Below are 22613 nucleotides of genomic sequence, written 5' to 3'. Positions count from 1 at the left end.
CCTCCTCCACCCTGAGCCACAGCAGCTGTTCTTTCTGCTTCCTGTGGGATTGACCAGCTCTCCTGGCCTCTCAGGCTGCCGTCAGCTTGCTCCTGATGCTGCAGATGTGTGGGCATCTGGCTCCTCACCACACCCTGCCCAGAGCTCCTGGTCTCTGATTGCTCCTGTCCCAGAATCTGAGAATCCTGACTCACCAGAAGCAGCTCCTACTCCAGGACCACAGTGCGCCGTGACTGCGCTCCCTCCACTCTTCCCCCACAGCTCTCGGAAAGGCACAGATACGTGTGGACTCTGCTTTCTAGTCTGTGTAGGTAGAGCAGTGAGTCCTGCCTGCTTTTTACTTTGCTTTTGCTCTTAAACCAACGTTGTTCTAAAAGCAAAATGCTTTTCTAAAATATCCCCATAAGTACCAAAGGAGAAATTGGGCAACTCTTTCTGTAAAGGGACAGATAGAGAATAATTTACCTTGTGGGCCTTAGGGCTGTGTCAGAATGACTCAATTCTACCTATACTGGGGAAAAGTCATCATATATAATACATAAATGAAATGAGCTTGGCTATATGTTAGTAAAGCTTTATTTATAGAAGCAGGCTACGGGCCCTCAGACACACTTTATCAGAACTGCCTCTTATACCTTCTCTTGCACAGCTAAAGTTCTGGTAAAGTAGAAGACATGCAACCAACTTATCCCTGCCGGAGATCAGGTTGTGGAGCCGTTAGCCAGGAGGTTTGCTCATATATCTAGAATGAGGTAGGTTTTTCCACCATGACATATCACAGGCTGCAGTTAGGGCAGGGCGCCTACGCCCCTACCAGCTCCTAGAGCACCTCTTAAGGAGACCAGACAACTAGAGTTCCCTATGGCCAATTACTCATAAAAGGAGTAAGTGAGAGCTGGTCCCAGCTAAGCAAGTATACTGATGACTACGATAAATTCCTCTACTCTCAGAAAATAAATGTGCAAAGGACTGGGAGAGGCCCAAGTCAGAGGCCCAGTGTCTCCACTCAGCGGAAGGAAACAGCAGGCCTGGGGAAGAGTCGCTCCTGACTAACACACTGTATTAATTCCAGGGGACCATTGAAGGGGGGTGAAAGGTAAATTCGGATGTCTGTTCTTGAAAGAAATCCATCTTCTAACAGCTCACACATTACTTATAGAAACGTTGTCTATCCTTATTCACTATCACTGTGACCATTTTAGGGTTGTTTCTCTACAATGGCTAACCTAGATATACTCATATGCAAAAGGGACAAAAGCTTAGAACCCTTCGCAATATTCTGAGTTATAATTACCTCCCCAACCAGGCTGAGTCTAATCAAAATAGGATCTCACCATCAGCTTTCTGCTCAACCCCACCCCCTCAATCCTTGTGATAGAAGTGCTGAAGACTATGGATCTCATTGTAGTCAGTCAGTCTGTCAACAGTTGAGCATCTACTGTATGGAAATGAGAAGTACATGGAAAGAATATCAGGCACTTTCTAGACATAGGCCAGCCTCAGCTAGGGTTTTGTTTCCTTCTTAATGACCAGAATCATGAGGCTTACTTTCACAAGCCAGATGCAAGAAGGCTGAGAAAAGAAGAGTAGAAAGAAATGTTGATATTTAAGTAGATTCAAATACAATGACAAGGACTATATCAAGACTATAAGTAGTATTTCATAATCAGTTAACAGAACCATTGTGGGAGATTTAAAAATCAGAGCTCTACTTTCATGGAGCTTGTGTTGTATGATGGACCAAAAAAAATAAAATAATGAAACTAAGGCAAAAATACATTTGTAGACTAAATGAGGGGCAAATGCTCTGATGTAAAAGAAAGCAAGCTATTTGTCTGAGATTAGAGAGGAATGGCAATTTCCTACTTGGAATGAAAATCTGCTTGAAGAAATGGAAAAACCCAACTAATGTAATGACATGTTAAAGTAAATGTGAGTTCCTCTGCCATACAGGAAGTCTGGTGGTTATTGCTCTAGGGCAGTAAACTGTATTCCATGAATCTCCAGGAACCTACATTCCTTCCATCCATCGCATGTCTTTCCCTAAGTATCACTCTTTTTTTAATTATGAGCAAGACAGGTTGATATGAACTGTTAAGTATGTGCAAGTTTATGCTAAGGTAAGATTAGACTATTGACATCTATGTCTGGGTGTGCCAGTTGTATCTCCGAAAAAGAGTGGCATGGTGTATGTTTGTAGAACCTAGGTGTCACATTTTTTCCTGAGCTTTCCATTCCTCGTTCTCTTCAGTGTGCCTAACTACAAAATAATGTAAGGAATGAACAAACATTTCTGGACACCCACACTTACCAATTATTACCCCATTAGCCTTCATGACTGTTCATGTTTCATAAACACATGATTGCCCCTGAGGTCAGATGTCTGGGGCTTGCTCACATCACAGCTGGTCTGTGAACATTCCTAGTTCTCCATTCTGAAACAGGTCATAAGAGATTTTTTTTAAACACTTGATGCAAGGAGATTTTTGGATCTCAGGTCCAAATAGAGATTTCTGGATCTCGGATCTCTATGGAAATAGCCTGGGAATCCACACATTTAATAGAATCATCTGGTGATTCTTAGGACCATACTCATCTGGGAAACACCATATTCTACCCTTATGACACCAACACACCAAGCAAGTACAGTAGGTGCAGAGTGACAGGGGGTGGGGAGATATAGATGTGGTTTTAATGATGCCAGAACAATTTGTTGCTAATAGTAACTAAATTATCCAATGGAAATATTTAGCACATGTATCATTTTTTTCCTTTGCAAATTAGAATGAATTCAAGATTATGTTTTATCGTTTATTTTCTTTGAGTGAAAGAGAAGAAAATGAAATAACTTATAATGAATATGGCTGAACTTGTCTGCTATTCCTAGAATACAACTAACAGTAAGCAAATGTTACTGGTAATATTATATTTTCTGAAAGGGGGATTACAGTTCTAATGGTTTCCTACCTCCCAACAGAACTTGGAGTTTCCAATGAACATATGTGAAAACTTAACTAGGAAAATTGAGTAAATGTGTGGGGATGGGATTAAAGGAGAATAATTTTGGAAGAGGTGACTTGATCAAGATTGCATTGAATACATCAGTGACTATGTTAAATCTAGACTCCTTTGTACAACTGTTTGAAGAAAACAGTGGCATACGTGGTGTTTCATCAAAACCCTTTATGCACCCCATTAGAAAATAGTGTATGAGCATCACTCATGTGACAGGCCACCGTGACAAAATATTGGATTCCCTGAGCCATCTGAGATGCCTTCATTCCTCTTCTTTCTGCTCACTGGTGCTGGCGACATGACAGTGGAGTCATGAGACAGAACCACTGTCATCGACGTCTGTGTTTCACAGCTTGACATAATTTTAGAAAGGTTCCCACGGAAAGTAGTGGTGAAGGCCCTTTTGGCTTTTGTATGCTTGCCAAGATTGAAATGCACAGTACGTGTTCACTTGTTAAGTCTGACAATGCATAACTGATTTGTGGCTCTACTTTGCGACTCATGAGTTACAAGTTAATTAGAAACACTTTTCCCTAATTATATTTGAGAGTTTGCTCTATTTGCTCTACAATTATCACAAAAATTACATTAACTAGTGTTAACGAATACAGCATCAGAATCCCTCCTGGATCCTGGAGGTGAGGGGGAAATTACCAAATGTCTATCTGCAGCCGAACACCTGGCTTCCTTTCCAACAGCTGCTTGTGTTTGTTATTCCCGATAAAGTATCCTGGATAAACTTCCTTCTTAGTTGTTCCCTGGAGTGTGAGACTAGCCTGGCAGGGGAGAAGTTTTCATTTCCTGCATTCTAAAATGCTTTGCTGGTGGAGTCGCTCTTGCAGCCCACTGCCTTCCTCCCTGATGGTGTATTTCCTATCATGGAAGTTGTGGCCTCCACCAGTGTTGCCTCCAGGGGAAGAGTCTCAGAAATGATCTTTTCAATGCTGCTTAAGTTTAAATTGTTCATTTTTCACACTGAGATCTCTCTCTCTTTTTAATTAGCTTTAAGTAGTTGTACAAAGGGGTTTCCATTCGAGGTGTTGGGTTGAGACTACAATGCATCTTGATGGATGGTGCTGCTCCTCTCTCCCAGCCCCGCCCATCCCTTCAGTTCACCTGCTTCCGTTGTCCCAAACATACACTGTGGTTTCTCAGCACAGAACCCTAGAATCCTAGAAAAGTCTGGCAATTGTGCTTGTCTGAGCAACACTGCTGTTGGGGTGCAGAGGATGCTGTAGAAATGGTGCAGATGTGAGCTCTGTCCTAAGAGTAGCCGGGGGAGGGGGGGCGGGGGGAGGGGGTAGGAGAGAGGATATTGTGGCTCCACAAGACAGCACTGAGAAAAGACCTGAGGTGGTTAGAGGAAGAATCTCCCATTGAAAGGCCAACAAAGCAAGAGTTGAAAAGGATAATGAAGATGAGCATAGATTTGGAGGTCATAGGAGAAGGGGAAGGAAACGGAAGTCAAGAACGCTGTGGCTATAATCCCTCCCCCTAACATACTCCTTGAACAAAATTGGGTTTAAACAGAGTCTTGCCTGCCTGAATATGTGCCTTCTGTCACACGCACTCACACACACGCACAAGCACTCCTAGTAAATATCAGTCCCTCCTCCATGATAACACCTTCATTGCATCAAGGAGTGATACTGCCCTCTTGGTCTAGTCTGCTTTGCTCTCGACATCCATATTTTCCTTTGAACCTGATACACTCCACGCACCTTTGGATAAAAAGAATAAGTAGGAGGGAACTATATAAAACTCTTGTCACTGTAACACATTTACACAGGTACTACCAGGAGTAGTCTCAACATCTGCAGTGTCTCCTTCAATAAGGGGAAAAAAAACCCTGCTTACTTGCAGAAATATGTGAATTAATTAAGGAAGATTAATTAATTTAAAAGGATTAATCTACTGTGTAAATGAAAGTAGTCCAATGGAAAAGTTTGGAAGTTTTTCAAACAATTTAAAAGGCATGGAACATCGCAGCATACAAGTATCTCGTGCATCAACTATATTATCCCAGCGCAAACAAATTTAGGATGGAAAATGTTGATATACATTAGCACAAAAAACAAAACTCACATGTCTTATGGTTTACTTGATTTCGTGCATTGGGGAGGGGGAGAGAATACATGTTAATTTATCAGCTCGATTTTATTTTCCAGCGGCATTCTCTGCTCTGTTCACAAATAGTTCCCACAGCTTATCTGCAGTTAATTAAAAGCAAACATGAGTATGCACTCTAATCTGGCTTCCAGATATTCTTAATTGCGAACCACATTTTGCATTCACAAGTATCAGTAGTAAAAAAAAATGTCTACTTCCATTTCTCACATTTTATATTAAGAGAACTTGTTTTAGATGGAAAACAAAAATAGCATCTTTGCTAGGTGTGGTGATGCAAGGCTGTAATCCCAGCACGTAGGTGGCTGAGCATGATCATGAGTTCCAGGCCAGCCTGAGCTACATCATGAGACCTTGTCTCAAAAATAAAATAATCAACCTCTCACCTTGAAAGTTTGAATCAAAATTCTTTTCTTTTGTAGTTAGCAAGAGACAATGATGCGCTCGGAACTCTATGACAGAACTATCAATTCCAGAGCATTCAGAAGACATTCTTAATGCAAAGGGACATTAAGTCTGGCAGATTTACTTTTGTTTTCTTTTTTGCTTTGATGTGATCTTATCGTCTTGAGGTACCAGATGTTTAGTTTTGTATTCAGTCCAAGCATGCTCAGGAAGAAAAAGACTTTGGAAATGAAGGAGGGAGAGAAGACCAGGCCACATCTATTCGTTTCCTCCTCTTTGGTGACAGACCTGGAGCTCTGGGGAGGGACCGGGTGGAGGGGGGCCATGTGTCCCCAGCTAGTCAGTGAGTATGGATGCCCTTCTCTCCGCACTTGAACCTGGGCTATTTTCTGCCTTGTGACACACACCTGATCACATCCATCCTCCCTTAAGGACAATTGTGGTAGGAACTTTTACCTTCTGTGTGTCTTCAGGACACCTCTTCATGCTTGATCCCATTAGGGGGAAGAAGAGCTGTCTTTGTAGTTAATACATGGCTTCTGAGATGAGCATGCATGATTTAGGCTTTCAAGCAGTTCATCAATTTAATAACTTTCTATAAAACTGTCTTGGATATTAACTTAGTTATTGGAGTGTGTCAACCCAGATGCGAGATTTTTCTTGTCATGGAAAAACTTCACATTGAGCCTGGATGGAGTATTTATAACTTGAAACTAATGAAACTATGAATGGGAAAAATAAAAGTCCCGTAATATCATCCCAGAATGAAAACTCCCGGAGTAAGCACTAACACTGATCAGATCAGCCACACAGTTGGTGGCTGGGGGCGGGGGGAGGGGGAAGAGGGAGTGTAGAGGGGCAGGGATTCCTCTGACATTGGCTGATCAGTCTCTAAATGTTCAGAGTTTCAGGAAGTTCCCTCGCCATCACTTGGTAACCCATCGGTGCTGGGACAAAGTGTTCCACTACTCAAGTTGCTGTGGAATTAGCTATATCTATGCAAAATACTTTTAAAAAACAAATCTTTAAGTCACTAAAATTAATGACATTTCCAGGGACTCCAGCCTAAAGACAACTGGGTATTTCTCCACACACACATACCCCCCACTCCCACACACACACTGTCCATAGTTGCTTTTCCCATAAGCTTTATACAAAGATAACATTGGGGAGACCACCAGCAGTAAGAATTGAAGACAGGATGTTGAAGGCCATCTCCTACAACAGGCAGTATTTTTGGGGGGAGGGGGCAGTGGATTGTGGAAGGACATCTAGACATGGATAAAGAAAGAGGCTGAAGCTAAGGCAATCACCTACTTAATACCTCAGTATCTCTCTTCCAAAAATAAATGCCTGGCTTGCTCACACACACACACACACACACACACACACACACACACACACACACACACACACACACACACACACACACACACACACACAAAACACAGGTGTACATGTGCAGGGGCCAAGCATACATCCAAGCCACAGGTGTATGCCCTAGTGTGTGTGTAGGGTATGCATGCACTCATATGCACACACATAGACAACATATGCCCCTAGGTTTTTACTTTCAGTTGTGCATCCGTATCATACCCCAGGCCTGGTAGAACCTCTAGTGTCCCAAAGAGCTGCTCCTTGCTGATACCTCTTCCTCCCCAGGGCATGGCTGATGCTGCTCTGTGTGCTGTCATAGTCTTACCTGCTGCTCTCTGTCTGCACAGATCTACTGTGCAGCCCCAGTGGTGGTGGGCTATAGCTGTGAGGGAGTGTGTGACCCAGAAGGAATACTCTACTGCCCTTTACCCTACAGTTTGTGCTAGGATCACTGAAAGGTGCTTCTTAGCCCCCCCCCCCATTCTAGGCAATGCAGAAATAATCTTTCCCACCTCCTCAGTACATGTCCCAAAGATGGAGCCATGTGTCCTGGTTCTAGGCTGGGACAGATTCAGTTCTGGTCCTCGAAACTACCCTTCTCATTCCTGCTTCCTGCTTCTGCTCCTTGGTAGTTGATTTCCTTCAGGATCAGTTATGGCCTAGTCCCCAACCCAGCATACCACACCCAGGCTTCCTGACTTCCCAGGTAAGACCTGGTCTCATAGCTGCATTCTTGTACAGAGCCCGTGGACCCATAGAATGAGAGAGGTATATATTATATGGAATGCCTGGGATAAGAAGCACCTTTGACTGTAAATATTTTGGATTTTGGAATAGTTGCATCTTAGAGATATAAACATGGAATTCATTTATGTTTCATATATACGTATTATATATAGCCTGAAGATTTTAAATATACATTATATATAAACATGTATATAATATAAATGCATATATGTACACAGTCTGAAGATACACTATGCAACACTTGTAATAATTTTGTGCACGATACAAAGTTTGTACATAAAAGCTAAGGGGACTTGGGTGGTCATTTTTCCCCTGGGCCATTGAATGCACTGTGCTATAGACCTGCTCACCACAACCAGCTTCAGCAGATCAGGTGTGGAATTTGTCTCTTGGGACATCAAGTTGACCCTCAGATTTTTGGAGCATTTTGTACTGGGTATGCTCACCCTGCGGAGGCCCAGTGCACGCTGCTACCCACCACGTCTTGAGTCTGTCAGGAGCAGTGTGCAGTGTCATCTCTGCATTTGGGCCGAGGCTTCCCGTCAGGAGGCTGCCAGCTTGGGTTGTTACAAGAGCATATATTTTCCGAAGGCTCGAGGTCATAGTTCCAATGTTGGTTAGGAAGCGGCTGCACCAAGAGAAGGCCTTCATACTAGCCCCATCTTGCAGGCCAGGGCAGTTCCTCCCTGTCCCGCATCTGCCTGGATACAGCATTAACAGACCATTCTGTGTCCTTGAAGGCATCATGACCCTGAATTCTAACCATGGAAAACACATAGGTATCATTCTGCTTCAATGCTAACATTTTAAAGGGAGTTCTGAACTCAACATCAATGTTAACTATGAATGATATTTATTATATTATTTAATACATATAATACTAAAAGCACACACATATAGAATATATATTTATTTGGCATTACATTGCCAAAATGTGTTTTAAGACTACGTGACTCTTTCTTTGCTGGCTACAGAATTTCTATTCTATCTTCAATAAAGATGGTACTGTAGAGAATTTCCTCTAAGAATGGAGAACTTAGTTCATCATTTCTAGAAAAGAAAAAGTGTACCATTGTTATTTTTCCCGTGACAAGATAAAGAGACTTACAAACTTATCTTCATCTGTCTCAAAGTAAAAATTCCTCCTGGTTTACAGAGGATCATTTTGTAATGCAAGTGCATGCTACAACACACAGAATATTTGAGAATATTCTTCTAGAAAATTATATATGTGTGTGTGTATTTAGGTATCAGATATTATCCAAAATTATCTGTTCTAGAAATAATTTAAGCTTTTGATGAGAGGTGTAAATTCAATATTTTATCACACTCCCAACTTTCTAATTTTCACAGATGGAGATCAGAACATAACTTTTATAAGATCATATTTACAATAATAAAATATTTTATGGTAACAAATAATTCTATAGTAAATATAATTGACAATTGGATGTATTGCAAATTTAGCGTTAAGTACATGTATATACTTTTTGAAGGATAATCCATATTTTTAATAATAACCTTGCTTTAGAAATATAATGAAATGCCCATTTTATTTTTCAGAATAGATGTCCATATTACTTATCTTAAAAGGTGTCCATAGAGAAGAATAAAACTAACTGAAATGGAGAGAATTCACTCGAGCTGTAAAAATTGTCTAGTTATTTCTGTACATACCATCTCCTCAACTAGTAGCTGTAAGGTATGTGGGCTTACAGCTCATCTCAATAGGGGAAATTTTTAATGAGAACATTTCAGTTATGAGCTATTATAGTCCTTCAAGCCTCAACAATATCAATAAGACTTGGATCTTTCTAATAGCTATGCTTAAATAAATCATAAAGGCTATGTTTAAATATAAGGTCAGGAACTGATTTTGAGCCAGACTCATGACTGTAATCTTAGCTACTTAGGAGGTTTAGAGCCAAAGAATCAAAGTTTGGAGCCCACCCAGGCAGAAATGTACCCACTTGGCCAACAAAAAAACAGAAGTGAAGGTATGGCTCAAGTGGTAGAGCCCCAGCCATGCAAGTTCAAAGCCATGAGTTTATTCCCCCCCAAAAAAATTTCTTTTTGTCATCTTTTTAAATAATTAACAGATAACAACCACTACCCTGAAATGATTAAATGTTGTGAACCCTCCTGGTCTAATTAATTTGAATAACAAAAATCTACCTGCCATTGATTGCAATTTATATATATATACCTTAAAATAAAGTTTTATGAAATTTACTGTCTTTTCTCTTTTCAAATATTTCAGGCTTTTTTCAGCTACCCCTGTCTTCATTTTGTTAGTACTGCCTTGTGCTAGGAGACAATGTCACTAGGAGATACTGTTAATTATACTCCTCCCACTGAGGTTGATAGGATATGTAGGATATGTTGCAGATATTTGATATCATGTGTCTGTGTTGTGACCATTATTGATGAGCTCCTTAAGGGCAAAATCAGTTCCATACCATCATTGTATCTACAATGCTCAGTGTATTTATATATGTATATATATATATATATATATATTTATGTAAATATATTTGTATAAATGTATATATACTCACAATTCTTTTTTATTGTGAAAATACTGTACAGAGGGGTTACAATTACATGGTCAAGATAATGAGTACATTTCTTATCAAGCATTGTAGCCTCCTCCTTTGTTTCCCCTTCCCATTCCTTTCCATCCCCTCTCCCCACCAAAGTTGTAAAGTTGGTTTTCAACATAACAACTTGTACATCTCATTGTTGCAATGGGTCCACCTGTATCCCTATTTAAACGATTTGTTTTTCCCCTTCCCCTCCACAAATTATACCAACATCAAATACAGTGAAAGCAGGGGTTATACTGTGGGGGAGGGACATCAAAGCAGTAAAGAAATAATCTTATAAATGATACTCACAATTCTTGAAGTATAAAGCCAGAATGTCTCCATCTCTCTGTCCTCTTGAAGACTCAGCTTCAACTTCTATAGTCTTCTGCTGAAAATTGAGACACATTGACATTTGTTGTATTTAGCTAAGGGATCGAATACTTACCTATCTTGGCAGGTGTTTACACAGATTCCATCTGTTTCTATCATTTATAATCACAGGACTGGGTACTTGTACCTCATTATCTTAGCTCCCGGAGAGGTTATATTTTAATGTCATTACCCTTGCTCTCACCAGCAGTTTATATGCGAGATTATATGAAAAGCACATCAGAAAATTCTCAGAATGCGTTCTTCTAGATGCTCTTCTACTGTGCTATTTGGTCTTCAATCTGTAGATGATGGGGACCAACAGATGGCAGAGGAGTGGGTAGTGACCTGCTCCCTCCTGCAGGTGAGGGGCATCCATCTGACAGCGGTGGCGTGATGGATTGGAATAAATGATGAGAACAGTGTGGTGATTGTGGTATTTTACACTAGGAAGGATGAATCACAGTCTTGGCAAAGGAGTGGAGTCAGGGACACAGTGGGTAAGTTAGGATAAAGAACCTGATCTTTACTGGATAGGGTGGCGTGAAGAGACAAACAGGAAGAACTGGCTAGAGCAAGAAGAGCCCATTGCATGATGGACCTTATCCCATTGTTAGGAGTTTCAGTCATTACACTGTTACCTCCTCCAATCTCCCAACACAGTCCATCAGACACACTTATACCAGCTAATGGTGTGAAGCCACATCTCTCAAGCCATACAAAGGCTGCAGAATCATTGGGTACATGACAGGAAAGACACATATGCTTCTGTGTTTCTTGTTGGCTGCTTATGGACATCTGCCTGTATGTATAATTTTGTATGCCCTGTGAATGATGTCATAAATATACAAATGGACTCTTAAGCACAGAAGCTGCCCTATTTCTGCAAGGCTTAGGCTGACGACAGAGGGGTTTGCTATTGACTTGTAAGTGAACCTTCCTGTCATTAACAATGCTTCTCTCTGCCCAGTGGCTGTTATGGTTATAGATGCTGAATCTTGCTCCTACCCAGGATCAAGATAAAAGAATCAGTTCAATGAAAATTACCAAAGACAAAATGTCTCCCAGAGTTTTAGAAGCAATGTAAATGAACATCGATACACATCAGTACAAATGGTCCAAGTAGTCCTTAACTAGACAGTAAATCATAAATTTTGGTTAGATATTTATTGCTATAAATATGTATTGTTGATCAGTGAATTGCAAAAGAAACACAAGCTACATAGGAGCACCATGAATAGAATGCTACAGTTCTCTCTGGAAATAGCCTGTGCATAATGACACACTGAGTATGAATAGGAGCCCCCAAATCTGCGGGCTTATTTTTGTTTTACTTTGACCTGCATTCAAATTTTACCAACCTAGAGAATTAAAAGTTACCATGTATTAAACTTATAAAGAAGAGAAAAAATAACACTTGATACCCTAAAAGAGGTTCAATACATACCAAATCCATGCACTTTTTGCACACTTGGAATTTGATAAATTCTAATGTAAAATGGGATTTTTATATACTTTATGCATCCATACAAAGAGATTATTTTTGTCAATAACTAGCAGCATTGTAAAATAGACATTGTAGAACTTCAAAAATTTTATTGTAATGACTCAATAAAAGCTACCTTCAATTCTCAGGAAAAAGATGAGGGTTTTTTTTTGTTTTGTTTTTAAATGCTCACCTAAGGGTTAGTCAACAGATAAATGTATTACATGTGTTCGGTATATTCAGTAATATCTTTAGAAGTCATTTTATCAGTTCAGTGACTTTACTTGGAGAAGTAATGTCAAATGTCACCTAGCATTTAAATAAGCAAGATTGTCACTCTTCTTAAATTGTTTTCTGAAAATCCTACTACATTTTACATTCCAATCATAACAGGAGCTTCATCATTCTCTTTGCCCAGCCATGCTCTGGTTATGTTGCTTCTACTTTGGGAAATGACTAAAAATAAGTGATTTTATCCCCGCCTGTCATTTGTTCTGCTTATAGTCACTGCATTCCCATGGTAATGACCGACTGCTAACTTGTTTCCTTTTGTCCTCAATCAACCCACTGATGAACTTCAAACAGATGATTTGCGATGGAAAACCACAGCTCCCATGTTTGGCGAATGTGCACAATAGAAGAACATGGGCTTTCAATTACCTGTGATATTAAAATTAAAAAAAAAATCTAAGCAACTAATAGGAGGTGTCAGCTGAGAATCGAGTGTTACAAGCCATCCTAAGGTTAATGGTTTCTGAAATGAAAAAAAAAAATTATAGTGCTTTGATTTTGTGAAACTGCTTTCACCACCACAGTCTTAAATGTACATAGGACCATCCCTCAGCTGTTGGCAGTGTGACTGAACTCTATTTCTGTGACTTCATCCAGCCTGAGGTTTTAAATACCACCTAAATGCTGAGGGCTGTGCGTTTCTATCTTTAGCACTGTGCTTCCAACTTGTCTATCCAGCTGCCTCCTGATAGCGCCGCTGGACGTCTAATTGGCCTCTCAGATTTAACACATCCCAAACTGGAACCCACAGTTTCCTGCCAGATCACTTCTTCCTATTTTCCTCCCCGCTGAGCCCAAGGCCCAAATGTCTTATTTCTGTCCTTTCCCACATCCCATTCAGCCAGCAGCTAGACAGTGAGACATCCAAATTATGTCTCAGACTCAACCACTTCCATCTCTGCCATCTCTAATGTGGCAGCTCTGCTCACTGCTAACCTTGTTTCAGCCCCGGATCTGCTTAATGCTTTTGAAATGCTCTTTGTAAACCAACTGTCGTTTCATGGTGATTGAACACATCTTAAAACAAGATCTAAGTAATGCTTACCCATCACTGTGAATATGCTCAATGCCTCTGGGTTACACACCTTGATGTGGTTGTGTGTTGTATAAATTGCATCTTGATAAAAAGAAATGTGGTTTTTGTTTGTTTGTTTTTTGTTTTTACAGAAGCTAAGATCTAGGTAATCACTGGGGAATTTAGCCTCTCCTTATCCAATATTGACCCTATATTTATTGTGATCAATGCACACCAGGAAGGGAGGAAACATTAGAAAACAAAAACAAAAACCCAGTCACGACATCTGGCTAATTAATGATGTCCCAGTTGAAGAAAACACTTCCAAGACCTTTCGTAGGATATACCCACACTCAAGGCTACGATACACATCCCAGCAGGACATAAAAGGTGCCACTCACTGGAATTCTCCAGAGAATCACAAGGGGGGATGGCCCCTTTCAAAGGTATAAGCAGAACTGAGGGACTGCCCTGGGGCAGCCAGGCAGCTAGGGGCTCATGCTGGAAAGAGACAGAGTCTTCAGGACCTTGGACACCGGGTGCCATGGAGAAGGGGCTGTAACCACAAAGGTCCTCAACCCCGCCCTCCCCTCATGCCTGACCATCTCCGCCCTCCCAGCATGCCCTCTGGCTGCCCTCAGCTCCTTCCATTGGCTGGACCCCACTATAAACAGAGGACATGAGGGTGTGGTTTCTCATGAGGACATGGCGATATAGTAGAACTGTAAGAATCCGGACTATAGACAGAGGACATCATAGTCACATGGACTGAAGCACAGTAGACTGGAAATCCTATGCCTCCAATACTATTCTCCTACCTAGACTCCAAGAAACCAAAGCACCGGGATTTCTCTGGAGCACCCCACACAGAGTAGCTACCTAACATGAACTAGCTAGTTCTTATTAAAAAAAAATCTAACCACATGGGAGAAGCAGCCAATAGACACTGCCTTGTCTTGCACACCTTCTCTGAGCCTGATCCACTTACAACGCCCTTTTCACATCCCAGCCCTAGCAGGGCCTGGATCCTCCTTCCGAAGAAGCCTCCTGCCCTGTGGACTCCCTTCCAGGCTGCCCTCTTGTCTTTCACTATGCCGGCATGCATTCAGTCTCTTATTCTGTCTGCTCCACTAAAGCTCCTTGAGGTCACCTCTTTTGTCTTCTCCCATCTGCCCCCAAGTACTATTGAACAACTGCCCCAACATCACTGAATGTCTATGAGCTCAGTTATTGAACAGCTTCTCATTGGCTTCAGACAGTTCTGTTAGCCAGTGAATTTTCTGATGGGTGAATAGTGAAACAAACGAACAAATACATGAATGAATGGAGTCACTGGGTCATGATGATGTTAAAGCACTGCACTAACTTAACCAGGATTGAGATATAATCAACTGCAATTCCAGTGGTTCTTCACTGTGGCTACTAAAGAAACAAAAATGGTACCAAACACTCGGCCCTTAAGTGTATACCAGAATTTCCTCAGATAGAAACTGAGCTAGTGTTTTCCTTAATTTCCTGGTGGCAAAGAAGATAATCAGTGTTCTAGTGTGAGGCCATGATTGCCCAAATGATAGGTAGCTCTTTGATTGGTGAGGGATGTACTCTTTTACTCAGCATTTTAGTTGATATCTACTGTACAATTAGGCCCATAGACATCAAGACAGTTGTCCATTACACATTATTAGCTGTAAGCCTTTGCATTCTCCTTTGTTACTTCTGAATGTCTGTCTCTCGTTCTTTGACTAATCCTGCTCAGCCCTCCAGGATTAGCTCAAGGTGAAGCCCTGCCATAGAATGTTCTATGATTCCTTCCCCTCGAGATCTTTTGTTACCTGTATTTTCATGGCTTGCCAGCTCTAAAAGTTCATGGATTTTATTGTTCACACCTGACAGAGCAAATTCCACTTTTCACTTGGTGAGTTTGCTTACTACTAGTCTATCTCCCTGGGTGGCCTCTGCTTCATTTATGATAGAATTCATCCAAGAGACTAGCAATATCTTGTTTGGTAGTTTTGTAGGTATTCACGAATTATCTGCTAAAATTGTAAAACCATAAGAATTGGCACAAGGAATGGAGTATCTGCAAAATGGAAGTATTTCTGATTTGAATGTTAGCTTAAAACATCTAAGAAGGAAGAAAAATAAATTGGAAGGATTATTTATAGCAAGAGGGGTTCATATTTGTGGTTATAGAAATGATGAGAATTATAACTTTGAGGATGATCAGCAGAGATTATAGTCGAGCGCTAATGTTCTCATCCAGTGTCATATATTTTCCACTAAATAACCTCCAAGAGTATCTTCAGGAGGCTATATAGTTTGGAGTGTGACAGCCTATGTTTACATCCCAGCTCTGTCTTTCTACTTGTTACCTGTCCTTGGGAGGTTTTTGTAAAATCCTTAATCTCTGGTTATAAATCTGCAAGATGAAATCTCTAGCTGTGCATCTCTCCTATGTTTGTGGCCAGAATTATAAAATAGTAATGGCTCAGTGAATGACTGCTTACAACCATCACTGGAATTTTTATGTTGACACAACTGTATCTGAAAATAAAATCTAATTCTGAAGTTAGTTTGGTGGATGGTGGAGGCAGGGTTTAGTTTTAAAGTTATTTCTCATGCAGTCTTGTATTTGTTCAGGTTTTCTCCTCTATGGAAAGTTATAAGTAGGGGTTGTGTGTGTGTGTGTGTGTGTGTGTGTGTGTGTGTGTGTGTGTGTGTGTGTGTGTGTGTGTGTGTGTGTGTGTTTGTGGGAGGGGATGTCATTGTTTGGTTTCATTTTCAGTAGACATAGGGATAATTAAATATTTCCAGGAAAAATTATTTGTAAAGGCCTTTTCAAACCTGAATGTCCCTCATTTCATGAACTCAAATGACATCTTGAAATTTCTCAAGTTCCATGACCTGAGGCTAAAAAGAAACTGGCAAGAGATGAAAAGCAGAGCATTCCCTTGCGCCCATGCCTTCTGCTTCAAAAGATGGCAGACCCCATCACCTCCTTCCAATTTCAAACAGCAAATGTATGTGCCTGACATTTGTCTGATTGCTCATATGAATCACAGTCAATCTCTTATCTGACCTTCATTTTCACCTACAAGTTGAATGACTTTAGGCAAGTGACTCAACTTCTCTCAGTTTCCTCATCTCTCAAGAGTAACTGGTTGAGAGTTCACATGAATCACTACGTACAACGCAATTAACACGGCCTAGGATATATAAAGAGAACTAAAAGGAAATAGGTATTTGGGGCTATTTTAAACATTTTCATTATGATCTTATTTTGGACACTTTAATCACCCATCTGCAGCGATCATTTGAAAACCTTGTACTTTCGCAGGAAGATGACCCAACAGTTCTTTCATCCATTTAATTATATCTAATCAGTAGGCACCAATTGAGGACATACTAAAAATTAGATTTTTTTTTAAATCCTGTCTATGTAAGAACCAAAATTTAAACTTCAGTTTTTGACTCACACCTGTTGTTTTATTCTGTCACCTTCATCTAAGTTGCTTTTCTTTGAGAGCCATAGTAACCAAAGATACTGTGAAACATGGTCCCAGTACACAAGACTGTGTGTAATTCTCCTCTTTCCAGTGATGTATTAGTTCATTATTCATTATCTTAGCAAAATGCCCAAGGCACAGTAAGTTTACAAAGAAAACAGCTCACCAGACTTACCCACTTGTGGGGAAGGCCTCTAGAGAGGAACTCACAGTGGCCAGCATCATGATGAGCTTGCATGTCGGAAATCACATAAGGCAGGAAGCCAGAGAGGTCAGGGTCGCACAATTCCTTCCCAGGTTAAGTCCCTGAGGGTCACACAATTTCTTCCAGGTCAAGCTTCTGATGCCTGCAAGACCTCCCACCAGATTTTCTCACTTAGTGATGCAGCCACCTCACAGAGGACCAAGGTTCCAACACAGGAACCATTGGGAAACAAAGCACATCCAAACCATAGCACAGGAATTCATAGCTAAGAAAGCGCCAATACATTCAGCCCAAGTTTCATGGCAACATCAACAGGATAACTGGGGTGGATATTCTATTCAGAGTATTAAAAAACCACCCCTCAAGGTGATATCCGTCCCGTTTTTCATAAGGGTGTATAATTTAATATTTACCTTCTCACTCTAGCAGAGAGAGTCTGAGGGGTCACCTGGGGCATTGCCACAGTGTGTGGGAGGTGAGCTATATAACTTCTTGATTACAACAATCAGTAGAGCTGCAGACACCTATAATCTCACCTCCAAATGAGATCTTGACTGTGTGGTTAAGTGGATCTCCCGCACGTTCAGGAAGTCTCCAGGCTCTGTGTTTAACAAGTTATCTATCCACCTGCTTTCAGTCATTGGTATGGTTTGTCAGTTGTCACAAAGGTGAATAGGAAAAAGCTGTTGGCCAACAAAGCTAAGTTTATTAAACATATAGCCATATGGCTTTGGTCTTTATCCTAAAAGAGTGTCAAGGGGATGAATTTGCAAAGGTATCAATAGGACTCCTGCTGGGGAATTTTAAGGTGGGTATTACATTGTGGTTGGGCACAGCTCTATCAGTAGCTCTGTTACTAGGTGAAGGTCTTAACACAGAATCTCTATGAACTCTTGAGAAGCCAGCTATTTACTTCCTGAAATCCTTTGTTAGTTCATGGCAGAGATTTCCTCAAGCACACAGGAGGTTCTTTTTTGTTTTTTAATTAGTCTTAGCTTTGTTCATCATAGGGATGGCAAAGTCTATCTGTCCCTGTGTCAAATGAGGGTTGAAATGATCATGACTTCTAACCATAAGAACATTGTCTTCGAATCAATTTCTTCCTCTTCCTCCTCCACCTCCCCGTTTCCTTCTCCTCTTCTCCATCTGCTCCAGCCTTCTTCTGTGTACCTCCTTTTCATTTTCTCTCTGCCTCTCTCTCCCTCTACCATGCCCCTATGAAAGGAAAAGGCTTAAGTGATTTTCCTTCGTTTGGAGGCCTGAAACTACCAACAAACACAACCAGTGTATTAGATATCGCTTACGGATATAAATCAGCACATATATGGATATAAAATGGATTGGCTAAAAGGACAAAAATCTTTGCTGTAGCTGAAAAAAAGTCACAAAACCACTTTCCAAAGATTACAAAAGTTCAGGGTACTTTGGTGACATTTTGCCAGCATTGTGGCTGACCATGACCCAGGGGGTTATCAAGGAAGGTGATAGTTTAAGCAAAGCTAACTGAAGCCTTCTAACCCTTTGGGATTTGAGAAATATGAAATTCTGGGGCTTGTTTATAAAATGCGGTGATTAAACATGAATTTATGACTTTCACAGGTGGCTGCTACCAGATACTGACATCCAAATTGTATTCAAGTGAAGTCATTAAAAAAAATTAATTAATAGCCAGGCACCACTGACTCTAGAGAACCTGTAATCCCAGCCACCCAGAACACTGAGGTCTGAGGATCAAGGTTTGAAGATAGCCCAGGCAGGAAATTCCATGAAACCCTTACCTCCAATTAACTATGAGAAAGTGGGAAATAGAGCTGTGGCTCAAATGTAGAGCATCAGCCTTGAGCAAAATAGCTAAAGGATAGCACCCAAGCCCTGAGTTCAAGCCCAGTACTAACACAAAAAGAATACTTTAGGTTAAATTAATTCAGGCTATGAAAACAACATTGAAGATAACTTTCCAAAGAAATAATCAGAAATTTCGATGACTGTGGGCCTCTTGCCAAAGTTCACCTTAATGCCACCTTGCTCTAAACTTGAATAGATTCTAGAAGTGCCAAAATTTGAGTGCTGGTGGATCCGTTTTGGCTTTAGAACAAAGAAGTTTCAATATCAATGGCTGTGTCGTTCTACAAAGTTGCTTTAGAACTTCACCAATTAAAATATCTCATGGGAACTTCGGAGATTTAGTCAGCTTAAACCAGAATCTGCCTACTGTGTAATAACAAAGGTCTGCATTACTTTCAAATGCAAAGAGCAATTCACTCTTCATCCATTCTGCAGTTAAACACACACACACACACACACACACACACACACACACACACAGCACAATTCTGCTTGTATCTCAGCTTTGCATGTGATGGTTTCAAAACAGTTCTGTATGTGGATCAGTAGCCAGCTTTATGGCAAGAATCAAATGAGAATCTACAATCTGAGAGATGACATATTCTTCTCCTTCTCCTCCTCCACAATTTTAAGCCTCATCTCCTCATTTGTTCTGTGAGATTCTCCATTAAGAAAAACTGTGAGTTGAAATCCAAAAGCATCAACGTCACCCAAACCCCTCTGCATGCTCCCTGAGTTTATTCTTCCCAATGTTGAGGATGGAGACAGGGAGGTCATTGGTTCTGAGTGGTCAAACCCCGTGACACTTAAGAGAAAGTTTGAGGAGGTGGTATTGACTTAAGGAATTACCCATGAGGAGAATGACATTGTGGTAAACTTTATTAACGTAGATCAAGATAAGTGCTTTCCTATGTACATATGACCATATAAGCTGATGCTAGGTGAAATAAACCCCCAAGATAGGGACACAAGAGATTTTATCTTTCTTGCTGTTCTTGTTAATGTACTTATAATGTCCTATGTGATTTTTTTGTGTTTCTTTGTATTTTCGTCCCTCATTGTATATCCCTTGTTGTCACCATATTTGGTTCCGATGTCCTACATCTTGTATGTACATTTTTCTAATTTGGAGAGGGGAAGGGAAATAACAAAATGCTGAAATAAGGATACAGGATGACCCATTGTAACAACAAGATGTACAAGACACTATGTTGAAAATAAATTTTACAACTTTGTGGGGAGGGGAGGTGGGGAGGAAAGGGATGGTAGGAGAAAAACAAAGGAGGGGGTAACAATGCTCGCCCGGAAAGGTACTCATTACCTTACTCATGTAACTATAACCCCTCCATATAGTATTTTTACAATTACAAAAAGAAAAAAAACACTGCCTGCATGTTATGCAGGAATCTTTTCTATCTGGCAGAACTCTCAAGACAGTGTCCAAACACAGGCCTAGCTGAAGGGCGGTTACTTCCCAAGGTTATGTAAGTGGTGTGTGTGTGTGTGTGTGTGTGTGTGTGTGTGTGTGTGTGTGTGTGTGTGTGTGTGTGTGTGTGTGTGTGTGTGTGTGTGTGTGTGTGTGTGTGTGTGTGTGTGTGTGTGTGTGTGTGTGTGTGTGTGTGTGTCCCTGAAAGCACACATGATAAATGTTCAGGGCACAACACATGCTCATACTCATTCAATACAAGGGGTTGTAGGCTCCTGGAACTAACCCACTCCCAGACTAAAGGCCTGAATGAATGAGGTTAGCATAGAATGGTGGGTGTCCCCTTGTCCCCCTCTTTCTGACCTGCAGTGAAGCCTAACTCTTGACTTGGTCGTTTTTCCTGCATTTGTCTTTTTTCTCTCCCTTTTCTCAAATACAAAAACTTTCTCTCTTACATTAGATAAATGAGGTACTTGCTTAAAATAAATTCTTATAAATATATCAGTGCTTTTAAATAAGGAATTATGTCATATCAATCAGTAATTAATGATTTAAAATAAAAAAATTACAATATTTATTTTATATGAAGTAAGCCTAATCATCCTGTGGACTTTGATTTGAAAGTCCCTTTGTTAGAGGTTTGTGCTTTAGGTCAAAGCATGGAAAAGACATAGCTAAAAGCAAATGGAGACTGTAATAAAATCTTACAAAGCCCAGAAGCAATGTCTGATTATGCTATAATTTAGACTTGCTATTATTAATGTATGGTTTTTGTTCGCCTTTTTTTAAACTGAGATAGTCTTCATCTCCTTCAGGAAAAAGAAACTACAATTACCCTCTATTAAGACAAAATAAAGGTTCAAATGAAAGTAATTAAGATTTTATTAAAGAAATTTTAATAAACCAATTACTGCTCATGAATATGGATAGTCTCAAGCAAAAGAGCCATGCTAGTATGAAATAAAAATAAACTATCTTTAAATATATTTAGTATACATAATTAGTTATTTAAATGTCTTTTCAACTAAACTTACTGTCAAAATTATATTTGGAACAGGAATAATTTTATGCTGATAAAGGGAAGCTATTGAATTCATGTAATTAAAGGAAAGATACTATAAAGCAATTTTATTGCAGATTATAATCTGAAAGAAATTAGCATATCTTCATTGGGTAAATTAAAATTTGCTAATGACCATCAACCACCTTACAAAAACATTTTTATGCTACCTTCAAGTAAGAATGAGTAGCTTGCTACAGATGCTAAATACTATGGTGAAGTGAGTCTATTCCTTAGTTTTCTACTAGTTGAGAGTTTAGTATTACCTTTGCTAATTTAGAATTATCAGACTTAATATAATGAAATTTACCAAGCAAAATACTAGAGATCAACTGTCTAATGGTAAATTGATGAATGTTTCTCAGCAGTGTCGCTTTTCCACCTTAGCTACAAGTAGAATTTGTGTAGATGAAAGGTATAGCATACCAGTGAAGTAGCATTTTTACATTCTTACTTGGGTTTGTTATTTGTAAGAGGACATTGTGCATCTTCTATTTATTCTGTCTAGTCATTATACCCTCTCACTTCCCTGTAACACAGAAAATGCTCCATGCTTGGAGATTGTGGCATTCCACCACAAAGTTAATTCCTGTTTTAATGCAGCACCAACGTGGAGAATCAGAGAATATTCTGTAAGCAGCAGGTGCTGTGTGCTGAGTTTTTCTGTGTGCCGTGAGCACACGGACATGGGTCCAATGCCCTCTCCATGCTGTGGCCCTGCATTGGGAAGGAGCAATGTGTAGTGACAAAAAAAAAAATCAACCAGTAGTGGACAACCTGAGTTGGAGATAAAGGTCTCTGCTGAAAATTCAAATGGGAAAGCTGACATCCAGTGTGTGGGCAAAGCTTTTCTGAGTATAGCAGTTAAGGAGCCATGTGGATGACAGAAGAATTAACCATGGGAAGGTCTGGGGAGAGTGCTTCCGATTGAGGCTCCAACAAGAGGGAAGGGCTTGTGTGCCAACCAGCTGCGGGGCCGAGTTGAGGAATGAAGGCCCCTGTAACAAGTGTGACTAGAGCTCTTGAAATGGGCATGCCAGATGATGGACTGATAGATCTACACCCAGGGCATAGTAGGTCTTTAGTATGTTGGAGAGAATAACTAAATGGATAAGCGAATCCGCAATTCAGGGGGAAATGATCATAATCAT

General features: G+C 40.3%; 1 protein-coding gene across 5 annotated transcripts in view; it reads left to right on the top strand.

The window, feature by feature from the left end:
- Ctnnd2 (catenin delta 2) overlaps positions 1 to 22613 on the top strand; it is a 795501-nt gene that overhangs the window by 609133 nt on the left and 163755 nt on the right. The window lies entirely within an intron of this gene.

This window comes from Dipodomys merriami, unplaced genomic scaffold, assembly GCF_024711535.1.
Source record: "Dipodomys merriami isolate MVZ:Mamm:240054 unplaced genomic scaffold, mDipMer1.0.p SCAF_32, whole genome shotgun sequence".
Classification (NCBI taxonomy): Eukaryota; Metazoa; Chordata; class Mammalia; order Rodentia; family Heteromyidae; genus Dipodomys; species Dipodomys merriami.
Note: the sequence above shows the minus strand (reverse complement) of the source record. Positions and strands in the feature narration are given on the sequence as shown.